The following is a 13,693-nucleotide window of genomic DNA, read 5'->3' as shown; positions in this document are numbered from 1 at the left end:
TTCTGGTTCATCTGGTTTCTTTTTCTTCACCTTTTTTCCATCTATTTGACAAAAATCACAGAGAATAGACATCATAATCAAGTAGGTCAAGGGATATGGCCTGTAATGAAATTGATATAATTTTATGTGATGGACATATTCTTCATATTTCCAGCATATTCTTCATATTTTTGCCATTTGTCCTGAAGATATGTGAGGGGCAGTTTGTACTTTGAACTGCAGGGCTCTCCTCTCCAGACAGGTCTTCGTTCTTCTTGCTTTTGCTCTTTTTGGGCTTGGCATCGGCACCATTGAGGGCTGGGCTGGCTGTCTCTGCCTTCTTTTTCTTTGGCTTCTAGAATGCATTATCTATAGGAAGATAAGTCAGATAAGAGGAAAATGATGACACAGTTATACAGTTATAACAAAATCCTTGATATTTACAAAATAGTGTTTGCATATTAGCATGTTGCATGAACCATGCATTTACAGTGGATAGTGAAAGTCTACACACACCTTGCAAAGTCTTCACATTATAATTGTATCTAAAAGACAACAACATTTTCAAAGTGAAATAATCTTGTAAATGTTTTTTAAAAACACACAAAATAAGTTGTCTTCATAGCATTTGTCTTCATATCTTAGAGATAATACTTGGTGTGAGCACATTTGGAAACCATTACCATCAATTATTGTCAGTAACAATTCTTGGAGAAACATATATACATTCTTTTTGTCAAAATTGTTCAACCTCAATTCAATTGAAATTGATAAGAAATGACTGATGGATAACAATATTCAACTCTATTCAGTACTGTGTAACTTTCTGTTGCCTTTCACTGTTGTGCTTTTGACCAGGTCGCCATTGCAAATGAGAGTTTGTTCTCAATCTGTTTATCTGCTGAAATAAAGTTGAAATAAAATAAAAATATTAAACCATGTCAAAGATTTTCAAGCAAATGTAAGTCTGGACTAAGAGGGGACTATTTTGGAACACAACTCATTTTGAAACGACATGATGATGTTTCTTTGGCATTGAAGTAAGTATAATAATCTCACTGACAAAATAAACTCAGGGTTACATTTTCAGAGACTGAGAGTTTTTTCTTTAAAGGGAATGCACAGTGAAAACTGCATTCATACAGAATGTTAATTAACATTGTTTATTGTTTAAGTTGTAGTTTCCATTTGTTTCCTGAGCTCAGAATGCACCCAAGTTGACCACAAATAGTATAATTTGCAAAGCACATTTTGCAGATAAGCACTTTCAGAAACTGCAAAAACAATATGGTAGGCCAATGTTCTTGTACAGTTGGCATTGCCACTGACAGCCCCAGCAGCAAGCTAAGATCACCATGAACCGGTAACTAGCTAGCTACTATACTAGCTAACATAGCTAGCCAGTGCAGATTATATAGCTCTGGAAAAAATTAAGAGACCACTCCTATTGCTTCTTAAATCCGCATCTCTACATGTATGGCAGCCATTCCATTCCAGTGTCTGTTAAATTCCAACACAGGCACACCTAATTTTGCTTAATGAGGTACTGATTAGGTGATTACCTGAACCAAATCAAATGTAATGAGGAAAAGTATAAAAAGCACTTCTGTGGTCATCACAGTGGTCATCACAGTACCTCAAAGGTAATTTGAATGAACAAAATAACTATTCAGCATGACAAAAGAGTTGAAAAGAAAAGCTTTGAGTGAGGAAAAGAAGGGTTCAATTCTGGCTTTACTGGCAGAGGGATACAGTGAGCGTCAGGTTGCTTCCATCCTGAAAATGTTCCATAAGAACAAGGTCAAGCAACAGACATTGGGGACAACAAAGCTACAGACTGGCAGGAGATGAAAGCCACTGTCAACTGACCGAGATGACTGTCAACTCATTCGAATGTCACTCAACAACCAAAGGGTGACATCAATTGACCTACAAAATGAATGGCAAACAGCAGCTGGGGTGAAGTGCATGGCGAGAACGGTTCAAAACAGGCTCCTAGGGGCAGGGCTGACGGTCATGCAAAGCTAGAAAAAAAGACCTTCATCAATGAGAAGCAAAAAAGAGCCAGGCTGAAGTTTGCAAAAGACCATAAGGATTGGACTGTAGAGGAAAGGAGTAAGGTAATCTTCTCTGATGAGTCAAATTTTCCAGCTTTCCCCAACACCTGGTCATCTAATGGTTAGACGGAGACCTGGAGAGGCCTACAAGCCACAGTGTCTCGCATCTACTATGAAATTTGGTGAAGAATCTATGATGATCTGGGGATGCTTCAGCAAGGCAGGAATTGGGCATATTTGTCTTTGTGAAAGACGCATGAATCAAGCCAAGTACAAGGTTATCCTGGAAGAACACCTGATCCTTCTGCTCTGACAATGTTCCCCTCTGAGAATGTTTTTTTCCAGCAGGACAATGTTCCATGCCACACAGCCAGGTCAATCAAGGTGTGGATGGAGGACCACCAGATCAACTGTTAATTTTATTCAAACACTTACCTATGAATAGTAAAACCAGAGGAACTGAAATTTTTTTAGTGATGTATTTCCAGAGATGTATAACTAGCTAACTGTACTTTTTTCCATGAATCCTTCCCTCCATCCTGAACAGTCTCCTAGTTCCTGTCGCAGAGAGGAATTACTCTCCCATCACAATGCTTCACTGCATAGAGATGTTATTAGCCATGTGGATGAGGGGTACCTTGTTTTCGTCAGATCTAGTGCTTAGCATTCAAGCCTAATAGTTCATTTTCAGAGAATATTTTCCCTCATGCGCCCAGAGTCCTTCAGACATGTCAAATGCTTATAGTCAGAAGTGGTTTCCGTTTATCCACTCTACCACAACAGCCTGACTGATGGAGTGCTGCAGAGATGGTTGTCCTTCTGACAGTTTCTCCCATGTCTGCAGACAAATGCTCCATTGGGTTCTTTTATTCACCACCCTGGCTAAGACCCTTCTTGCCTTGTTGCTTAGTTTGACCGGATGGCCAGTTCTAGGAAGAGTCTTGGTCATTCCAAACTTTTTCCATTTAACAATGAAGGATTCCAATTGTGCTCCTGGGAACTTTCAATGCTTAACCAATTTTATTGTACATTTTATTATTGAGTCTGCACCATTCTGTCACAAACGACAATAGAGAGTTCCTCGGACATCATGGCTTTGTTTGCTCTGAAATGCATTGTAAAGTGTGGGACCTTATAGACAGGTGTGTGCCTTTCTAAACCCTATCCAGTCAAATGAATTTGCCACATGTGGATTACAATCAAATTATAGAGACATCAAGGATAATAAAGCACTCAAGATCATAACAAAGGGTCTGAATATTCATGTACATGAGATATTTCAGCATTTTAGTAAATGTGCAATAAATTGGCAAAAATGTCCAAAAACTTGTTTTCACTTTGTCATTATCGGTTATTGTTTTTAAATTGATGGCCAAAGATTGATGGCCCTAAATTCAGTTCATAACATTTATTTTACATATGTGTAGATCTGTGGTACAAATTCCATGTCAGGTTACATTTTAAGGCAGAACAATATGATGACCGTAAGGGGTGTTTAGACTTTCATTAGGAACTGTATGCCTATAGGAAAAGTGTGAGCAGGAGCACTAGGATTGTAGTAACTTACCATTGAACCAGAAGGTGCAAGCAGAAAGAATTGAAAGGACAGAAACGCATAAAACACTTAACATAACAAATCACTCTTCTAGAAATATAGTCTACTTGAAAATGAACAAAATACACAATTTTTTAAAATCCTATTCGCAATGAAAAGTAAATAGTGACCACAGAATTAATGTCCCACATGATGTAACCTGTCCATGCTGTGACACAGTGACCTAACAAATTGGCCTATACTAACAGCTTTACAGTCACCTGCCTCAACCACCTAAACCTGTTGCTTCACAACCGTCTAAGAACTTACATAGTTACAAAGCTAGCTATTACTCGTAGTGGTAGTAGTGCTTTAGAGATATACAGTAATAAACAGTTATCAACTATACAAGGCTGTTCAGGAAAACCGGTATTGAGTGAAACGTTGGACCTTACATATTTATAAAAATTGGCAGATACTTTCCTCTCACATTTGTAATAACATATTGACTATTCAAAAAATAAGCCATTTCAGCTTCTCTCCAGTCAGTAACCAGACAGTTGTCCCACTATGAGCCTTGCTCAGCCGCTCATAGCTCTCCCCAATTGCTTTCATGGCACTGGTGACTGGAACCAAACCACAATTTCCCAATAAAACAAGGTCAGCCACTGTGACTATGGTCACCTGAACATTGAATGGCCGGGTGCAGGAATGGATGGCCACTGTAATCCGATTAAGACGTGGCTCTATTTCTGTCCTCACCTCAGACAAGCTGTCACAGTAATGGCAGCCTGCAGTCAAAGCCATCATCGTGCAGTTTTGTTTTGAGGGGGGAAACCAACTGTCATATTCAAAATCATTGCATTATCTGTATCAATATGTCAAGGAAAAAAACATATTCATGTGTACATGTATTTTTATCAAATGGATAAATCCTTCTCCCGTACTGAGAATGGGTCTCCACTTCCCGTACTGAGAAGAGTGACTGAAATGATCAACTCCTATCTCACCCCCAATTGATTTTCATTTTGATAACAATAACTTGCTTGGAAAACCTCAGAGTAGCAAGTCAATCAAGTTAACAACATCAGTTTGCTACCTGACATCCATGTGTACACCAGAGCTTCATCGCAACCCAGTGGCCGGTTCTACCTAACCAGTGCCACACAACACACACTAACTTGTAGTAAGCAAGGCATTCTTGGCAATGGAAAATCTATAGTGCAATCCCTAGCCAAGTCATACCATAGACTAGAAATGGGACCTGAGGCATCGGGATCATGATGATGTATTGTCACTTTGGATAAGAGCGCCTGCTAAATGACTGAAATGTAAATGTGTAAGCGCCTACGATAGAATAGCATCCAGGTGGTGTAGCATCAAGCAGTTCTTCTGAGCCATTCTAGCTGGACCAAGCCAATGCTCTTGTAAAGCTACTTAAAACTGTTACGATAACACACCAGTATGCTCCATCTATTGGGTATTTATAACAGGTATACTGCTCTTCTGATAACAGGTAAACTCTTCTTCTGTCCTCAAAATGGTCTAGCATTCAAGAGGACATCTATCAGAATTCAGTAAAAAAGTATTTAAAGTCTTTCAGAATTAATCAGAATTGTACATAAATACATTTTATGAGAGCCGTCACAAGTATTCCTTCTCCCTCTAACATCCTTTCAACAGCCAAAGCTCTTCAACACACTGATTCTATAACTTTACCTTCTCTGCAGACATGCTGTGGCCAGTGACTTCGGCTCTAACAAACTACAAATTCCTTTTTCCCCTCTTAAGAAAAAGGAAGTGTAAAAAAGACAATTCAACACAATGGAGATAATAAAGAGAGTGTAGCGCCTGGGACTCACTGGATCCCCATCAGCAGAAAGTTGCTAATAGGATTTATGTGAAAAAGCCATCTGCTCTTCAGAGACAGAGACACGTCAATGGGATGAACCAAGATGACATGGGAGAAGGGTTAGTTGTGGCTGACTGGCTAATCAACTTTGACTCGAACACAACAGCTTATTTTATCAAGAACAAAACAAGAAAACACATACAAACGTAAATAGGAAACTGGTGTCTTTAAAATGAACAAAAAGCCACCCAGTGTTGTTTCTTTATTTTGAAACTTAGCGTGAATGACTTACCTGATGTGGAGTGGATTCATCTCTCCTTTCTGGAGACCTGTAAGATACATGTTGAAATCTGACAAGTCATAAAAATACTTTGTGACACAAAGAGATAGCATTTCCCCTTGCTCTCCATGATAAAGCATCTGTTCCACATAACATACATCTAGAAATCTATAAAGTATAATGTAGTCTGTGGGAACTAGGCCTAATGTCATCAACAACCAGGAGCACTAACAAGAGGACTTTGATTGGTTTAGCCCCACTTGGACATGCCATACGGAAACAAGGTTTGGTATTTATAGCCATTGGTAAGAGTCACTGCTCAGGTATGAGCACGTTCTCTGTCCAAACGTTGTTGTCCATAAGTGTGTGTGTGTGTGTGTGGGGGGGGGGGGGGGGGTCTATATTCAAGCAGGGTCTGAGAACTGAAATGCTCCAAGTCATACATAATCTAAGGCACAATTGTCTTACTTGTCATCAGTCCAGACTTCTCTTAGGATATCCTTATGAAGAGGCATTTTTTCTGTAGGGAGGGGTAAGAATCAGAGAACCAGATAGTGATTGTGTAAGAGAAGTGCAGGATTGTTCTGGACACCTTACATCAAGGGAAGAACCACATTTAAAACAACAATACACGAAGAAGAGCGACATTTAGACTTCTGTTGTAGGACACTTTGTGTATTTCAAAGTATAAAACATTTGTGATAACCCAAGTACATTGATTTTCCATAGAGTTTTCTGTTTTCATCTCATAAAAATAGATTATAAATATAATTAGTCAATATAATGAATTAAGTCACAGGCGCACACACAAAGGTAGACCACATAGTCAAGCAAATGCCCAGACTCACACATGCACACATACGCGTACCTTTGGCTGGCTCCAAGTGTGCACCGGTCCCTGAACACACTCGTAGTTGTTGTCAGCGTGATCACCCCTCAACCTATGAACATCCACAGGGGTCCATACAGATCCTGCTCATATGAACGGTCCAATAAGAGGATTGATTAAAGATCAACAGGTCCCCTTCCTCCCATTCTACCCCACTCCACTGTATTTGTACTGCCCCACTCCACACCAATACTAACAGTAATAGGATTGGAAACAAAGGAGCAAGTCCCCACTACTACTCCACTACTACCTGTTAATCAGATTGGCAGCAGGGCAAAGGGTCCCTGCGACTACCACAATCCAGCCCACCGGGACAAAACATAGTGTGCCATCCTGTCATCCCACCAAGGCTTACCCTAATCAGCTCTTGACCATCTGGGGATTTTTCAATTATTTTACGAAGAAAGAGATCTAATATGGTTGGATTATCAACCTTTCTTTTAAAGTATACTTCAACCTGATCAGGATAAGCAACAAATGTTCATTCAGGTATATGATGGAGAACTTGTGTTTTTTTTTAACCAGTGGATAATGGATGTTACATCCTCATGATGTTCCTACAGCCTACCACCAGATGCTGCTAAACGGCAGAGGACCATGAGTGTTGCAGTATCCAGCTCCAACACATGGGGTCGCCCATCAGCATTGAAAGTTTCTATCCAGCCATGATAGTGTATAGCCATTTTAATCAGTGGCAAACCAAACTGTCAATCAACTATCCATGCAGTGTTGACGTTGTTTTTATAAGCATATTGCATTGTGAATGTGTATTCATATTCCACTTGGGCAATGCTAATTTTTAACTATAACAATATATTTTATATTCATATCTGGTAATGGGTAGAAGTTCCGCATTTCCTTGACTTTAAGACCAGTGGAAACCAAATAGCCCTTTGACATCAAAGATGCACAACTATAATTTACAGTGGCATATGTAGCACATACTGTTTTGTATGCATCTTTTTATTGACATATTGCTTGTTAAACAAATTGTTTCTCTGAGGATTTGCATACATAATGTGCAAAGCATGCAGCAATTCCAGTAACTAAGTGCATATATCTTCTTTCAATCAATTACTTTGCTGAACCTTACATTAACTAGGGTGTCATTACTAGTACTATATTTCTGTTTCACCCAACTTTCTCAAAATGTATGAACTAAATATAAGTCTCTCTGGATAAGAGCGTCCACTAAATGTAAATAATTATTTGTATTAGCAATGACAAACAGCAAACAGTATACATGTGCAGTATTCAGTACTGTAGGCCAGACTGCACCTGTCTGTCTCAACTGTAACTATTCATACTGAATGAAAGCTCCCTCCTCCCTCAACCCCTCTCCTCTCTGTGTTCCCCTGTCACACTGGCCAGCCTGTTGCCTGTTGAAAGCAGTCTAGACTAATAGCTTTGCTGGCATTTCTTTAAACTCTTGACAGTAACACAGCACTTGGCTGGTGGCCCAAGGAAGTCTGATGACCTCAGGGGTGTTGGGTAGAGGGCATCATTTAACAGACAGTACACCTATTCTTAGTAGTGAATGAGCTTCAAAAAACCTTTTGGAGTTTAAAAGGTTGTGGGAATAGGCCTTTGAGGAACCCCTGACTAATTATTCAAACAGGAACCTCTTTACATTGGGAAGGGTTCCATTTTAAATGTTTTTAATATTGTAGTGGCGACAGCCAGTTAGAAAACTGGAGGTGTGGCTAAATTGAGGCATTGGTAGTTCATTTTGGCCACCTGTGAAAGTAAATATAATTCCTTTTCATCATGTGAAATTTGTACACTGCTAATTTACCCACAGTACATATTCCAATATTATATCAGTAGTATTAACATGGCTGATTATATGTAATAAACTGGTAACAATAAAAACACTGAGTAAAATATATTTAAATGTACTGGGTATGTGTGAATGTGAATAAAGTTGATCCTGAAGCTACAACTCCATCAGTGTTCTAATTTAACTTGATGACAATAGATTTACGGGAAGTACATTTATTCAACCAGCTGGCCAAAAAAAAGAAACATTAAAGAACCTGTAAACTCAAGATCAAATCTTAATAATGTTTACATGAGTATTCTCTTAGTCACTCACCAAAATATGAACCCCAATAACAGCCAACATCTACAGAAAAAAGTTGATTTTGTTTAAGCATTAACACATGACAGACAGTGTGTTGCCAGGTAATAACCACACATCAGCTGTGTGTGGTTATTCCCTGGCAATGCAGTCTGGAGTGTGTTAACGTGCTTATAAAACAGATGTCAACATTATATTTGAGAAAAATATATATAGTTTTAGCTTATTAAAATGGTGTGGTTAAAGTGCGGTTCTTACATCTTCTAACATTCACATCCACCACTCCCCTTACTGTTGCCATGTTATTAAGCCACATAGGTCTAGTAGTCACTATTATGCTGATTGTTTGTAACATGGTCTGAATACTTACGTACATGAAGGTTTGTATTTGCAAAGAATTGGCATTTCTAAGTCTGCTTTAGTAATCTCCTTGTATATGCTTGGCTGCTATGGTTAATCTCTTGTGTTTGCTAGCCATCTATTATACAGTTACAGCTACATTTACAAGCTACATTTGCATTTGTTTAAGCAATTTTTCTGGTGTTATTAATTGAAATACACCCATAACAAGCTATGATGCACGATTTCTCTTGATTTAGTCAAGTTAAGAGGACTGTCTGAAGGTGTGTGTTGGATATTACAGGCAGTATGTCATGATTAAGCGTCCTGTGTGTTTATTTTGAAGGCATCCATCAGTGTTGTAATATAATTTGGGCACCCAGACCATACTTGTGAAACACTTTTGGGAAGAAGGGATGCAAAAAAAGAACAATTAAAGACTAACACAGAAAAATCTCAGAGAGATGCATGTTTTATATGATTGGCAATAAACTTGCCCTTCAAACTTGTTTATTCTCCCAATAAAGCTATGTAATGTGGTAGTTACATGGACTAGCTCTGAGGTGAACATAATTATTTCTGAGAACGAATCACTATTGTCTATGGCATGGTGATGTGATAGCTAATAATCTGCACCAACTGTACTGTAGCCAGGTTAGAAAGCCTTTCATATTGGTAAACTCTGATTTAGACATTTAAACTTCACATAGATAGTTAGCAATCCCGCACGTGAGAATGGTATAGTCAGAAATTTTATTTTAGTCTTCTGTTTTTACTAAAACCTGAATTTATGTTAGCGTTTGCTCCCGATGTTATTAACGTTTATTAACAAATCTAGTAAACTATCCCTGTTGAGCTAAAAAAAATACTTTTTACAAAACGGTTGGGATTACTCAAATCCTGAAGCTAGTTAGCATGTCCACAAAGACAATTATATTGGGGTGAGTGAATATTAGAATATAATAGTTTAAATTTACACAGTTCATCAGATGCCCCTGGCTTGTAATGTTTCATAACACATGGCAACTGTCAAGACACGTGCTACCAACAGCCATGAATATGTTTTTTGTTTTTAGCCTAACACACACAAACGGCATTCACATTTTGATAAAAGCCGAGTAATATTTGGAGTAATATCTGTAAGCCAAAATAGAGAACATATGACAGGAACACTGCTCTCATGAATTTACTGTCACAGCTTTATGGCTTTGTTGGCCGCCACAGTGTTAGATTTAGGCATTAACCTTTCTTTGAACTCCCCATAACCTTTCTACATAAATGTGCATACTTCCAGGAAAGAAGACGGAGAATGAGCCATTGTGCAAAATCTCAGCTTGTGTTGCCGAACATGCCGCTTTTAGGCGAACGTGCAGAAACTCCAGTAAGTTAACACTGAGTCAACTAACAAACATCTCAATCACTGTCATAGTACCGTTTAACACCACTTTAGGCAATCAGAGTTTGTCAACACTGACTTTCCTTGATAACCCTGAGTTAAATCTGAGTAGGTTGAACACCCTTCGTAGTATACCCCTCTGGGTAGACTAAATTGGGAGCTAACAAGCTACAGGTGTAAACAATGATGACAAAAGGACAGGCTACATTACAAAATAAAAGCAAAAAACAAACAGAACAAAACAGAACCTAACAGTACCCCAACGTCAAGGTGCGGACTCCCGGCCGCACCAACAAATGTTCAAAGGGAAGGGAGGGCGGGGCGCTGATATAGGTGGTGGCTCTGGACCTGGAGCTGGGCGAGGTGAGATGGCAGGCAAAAGGTCCAGCCCCGGAGCAGAGCAGGACATTAGCGCCGGGGAGTGAAAGGAAGGACAGGCCACATTTAAAAACAAAGCCAAAAACCAAATAGAACCAAAACAGAACCTGACAGGTATTGTTTGAAAACTGAAGACTAAAATCGTTATAGGAATGACAGTCAGGGATAATTTTCTCAGAATTCCAAAAAACTCTAAAAATCAGGAAGGTCTGGTTAAAGATTTCATGCAAACCACCTTAAAGCTACAGTCCAAGACTGTCATTTGAGAATTTGAGCATGCCATGGCAAAGGCCTTCTAGCGTCAATAATTTTGGTGGTAGCTATCACACTTTTAACCAGATCCAACAGGTGCGAACCCTTGATTATGTCTCCTTTGAATATTAATTCACCGTTTCAAGTCCACAAAGTCAAATCTTTAGACCTGAGCATTCTATTTGGAATCAACATTCATCTTACTCCGCACAGGCACATTGTCCAAACTTTCATCAACAAGGTTAACATTTTGGTCAGCAATTTGATTAGTCTCAGTCATGTTTACTATATCAGCCTCAGTGTATTTGTGTCAAGCTTCCCCTGTCTAACAACAGTCAAGAATCTTTGTAAAATGCCACAGTATATTTAAACTTTTTAATGTAAATCCAAATCAGTCTTCAAAAGTATATTGCGAATTGACAAGTCATATTCAACAGATTCAACACTGCTAGTCGTTTTGAATTCTTGTAGTTTTTCAAACTGAAGTTGTTTCGAACTTAATTTTCTGAGCATGATCCATGTTGCTTAACCGTTCCTCAATGCAATTAGACTGGAAATGCACTACTATGCTTAGTCACGGTAGTAGGAAACCTTCAGATTGGTTGATGGTTATTCTGTCTTTGCAACTGAAGTGTTCTTTCTAGACATATATGTAGTGTTAGATTTTCTCTCTTCACTTTATGCAGCTGTGATTCTGTCAACGGTATATTACCACGCTATTACCGCGGTTTCTAAAAAAACTTTAAATTGACTCACTGGAGCCTTAAATAACATCTTCAAAAGTGGTAGATTTCTACGAATGCATTTAGACATGATCATACTTTCATAGGAATGTACACAACAGGCCAATCATCGGAAAACAATCCGGTTCTCAGACAGTAGTCTTCTGGTGTTGTAGCCTTAAAGTATGTAAGTAAATAACCAAAGGGTGGGTGCATCTTTAAAACTCTCCATGAAGAACTGAGAAAGACCAGGGTATAATTGTCTTCCTAAAATACTAATCTGCTGATTGTCGTGTGGGTTGAGATAATTTGTGTTAGTGTTAATAGTTCTACTAGATTTGCCTTTAACAAACATGTTTTGGACAAGGTAGATGGCACTCAAGTTATGGTGGTGTGAATATTGTGTGAGAACTCTCTCCATCCCCAAACTCTCTGATGCACCTTTCATAAAATCGTCAATAAATCTTGTAATTTTTTTTCTAAATCCGAAACAGATTTTCATCACACAACGATGCTGGTAAACATTTAAAAGTAATTTCTCTCAACCTAAGCATTTCGTTATACAACAGGTGCCAACACGAATAAACTCAGATTATATTCTACATTTCTTTAGAAAAACAACATCAGCATTATCCAGCAACATCTTCACAAAATATGTTTTACCCGAGTTACTGGATCCACTAATGACACAGCTGAATTGGTGTTGTAGTTGTGGGTCAAACCCGCTACAGTCAATATCCAGCCTAGAATGTGATGTAGTACCCGTAAGGCCTTGTGCTGTAATCGGGGGGGCAGTACACGCTTGTTGTACACAACTCTGAAGCACTTGACTCTACTCTGTTTTTCAATGTGAGCGCTCTTTTATCTCTAACATTTGTGTCTGCTTTAGGAAGGATGTGATCATCATCACCACCTTCACCCCGTACAAAGTTATCAACGAGTCTTGTTACCTCTCCAAATGTACATTACCTGAGTTGTAGCTGTTGAGTCTAATGCCTTTTGCCTTTAGACAGGTCAGACCATTAACCAGTTTTGTAACTGTATGTCTTTGGGGCACCAATAACAAATTGTGCGATGCTGTAACCATTTGGTAACTCATCGGTCAAGTCTCCCAAGAACAGGCCTAGAGGGGGCACTGAATCCCTGTGCCGTGTGACAAAGATCACTGAATCAGAGTCTGTGTAGAGCACACGCCTATCCAACTTCTCCAAGAGTGAATACAACTCGAGTCTAGCATTAGCAGTTGTGAAAGCAGCAATAAAAATGTTGGTGTGGTTTGATTGGTGTCTGTTTTGTGTAACACCACTGTACCATCGCAACCGTGTCTGAGACGAAAGAGAAATGACTAACTTCTATTTCCATGGAAAAAAAGGTAGTGGCCTTGACTCCTCAAGATCTGTAATTAGCATTGTGTTCATAAGGTTAGTCCGCTCACCCATCTTACCCCAAAGACTATTCATTGCACATTTTGCCAAAAATTGTCTTGCACTATTAACAACGTTTTCTTTGTAAAGCTGCACACCCTCCTTTTCATGATATTCATGAATACACTGTTCTTTAGCATTGTCGTCAACGACAGATGGCAGAAAGTCACTAGCTTCCTGCTTGTGCTTCAGGAATGTTCTCATGTAATCCACAAAAATATTATCTAATGTCCTGGTGAAATCCCAGACTTATAATTTTTTCACATTGCCATAACCTTTCTCAACAGCCTTGACCAGCTCAGTAAAAACCCGGGTACCTGTTAAAGATCTTTCTAAATCAGTGTGTGAACAATCTGGTTTTCAGACTCTGCACATAATCTACACAAGGGAAAGAACAGCTTACCACCGACCCCGTACAGTAAAACTGGGTGATAAAGGCTTTTGGGCGGAGACACGGTAGCCTTAACAATAATATGTCTAGTGGTTTGAAATCTCTAAAGATTTTGTTTGG

General features: G+C 39.0%; 2 long non-coding RNA genes across 2 annotated transcripts; both read right to left on the bottom strand.

Moving 5' to 3' along the window:
* Positions 1–5,450, bottom strand: LOC114828864. The gene is made up of 3 exons (XR_003777233.2): positions 5,290–5,450; positions 211–334; positions 1–41 (listed from the first exon to the last, which is right to left on the bottom strand). It is a non-coding gene; the product is annotated as an uncharacterized LOC114828864 (long non-coding RNA).
* Positions 5,451–5,714: 264 nt separating this feature from the next.
* Positions 5,715–6,683, bottom strand: LOC117592887. The gene is made up of 3 exons (XR_004574615.1): positions 6,571–6,683; positions 6,171–6,222; positions 5,715–5,751 (listed from the first exon to the last, which is right to left on the bottom strand). It is a non-coding gene; the product is annotated as an uncharacterized LOC117592887 (long non-coding RNA).
* Between the last annotated feature and the right edge of the window lie 7,010 nt (positions 6,684–13,693).

The sequence above is a fragment of the Esox lucius genome, chromosome 17 (genome assembly GCF_011004845.1).
Source record: "Esox lucius isolate fEsoLuc1 chromosome 17, fEsoLuc1.pri, whole genome shotgun sequence".
Lineage (NCBI taxonomy): Eukaryota > Metazoa > Chordata > Actinopteri > Esociformes > Esocidae > Esox > Esox lucius.
The sequence above is the reverse complement of the archived record's forward strand: the minus strand, read 5'-3'. Positions and strand labels throughout refer to the sequence as shown.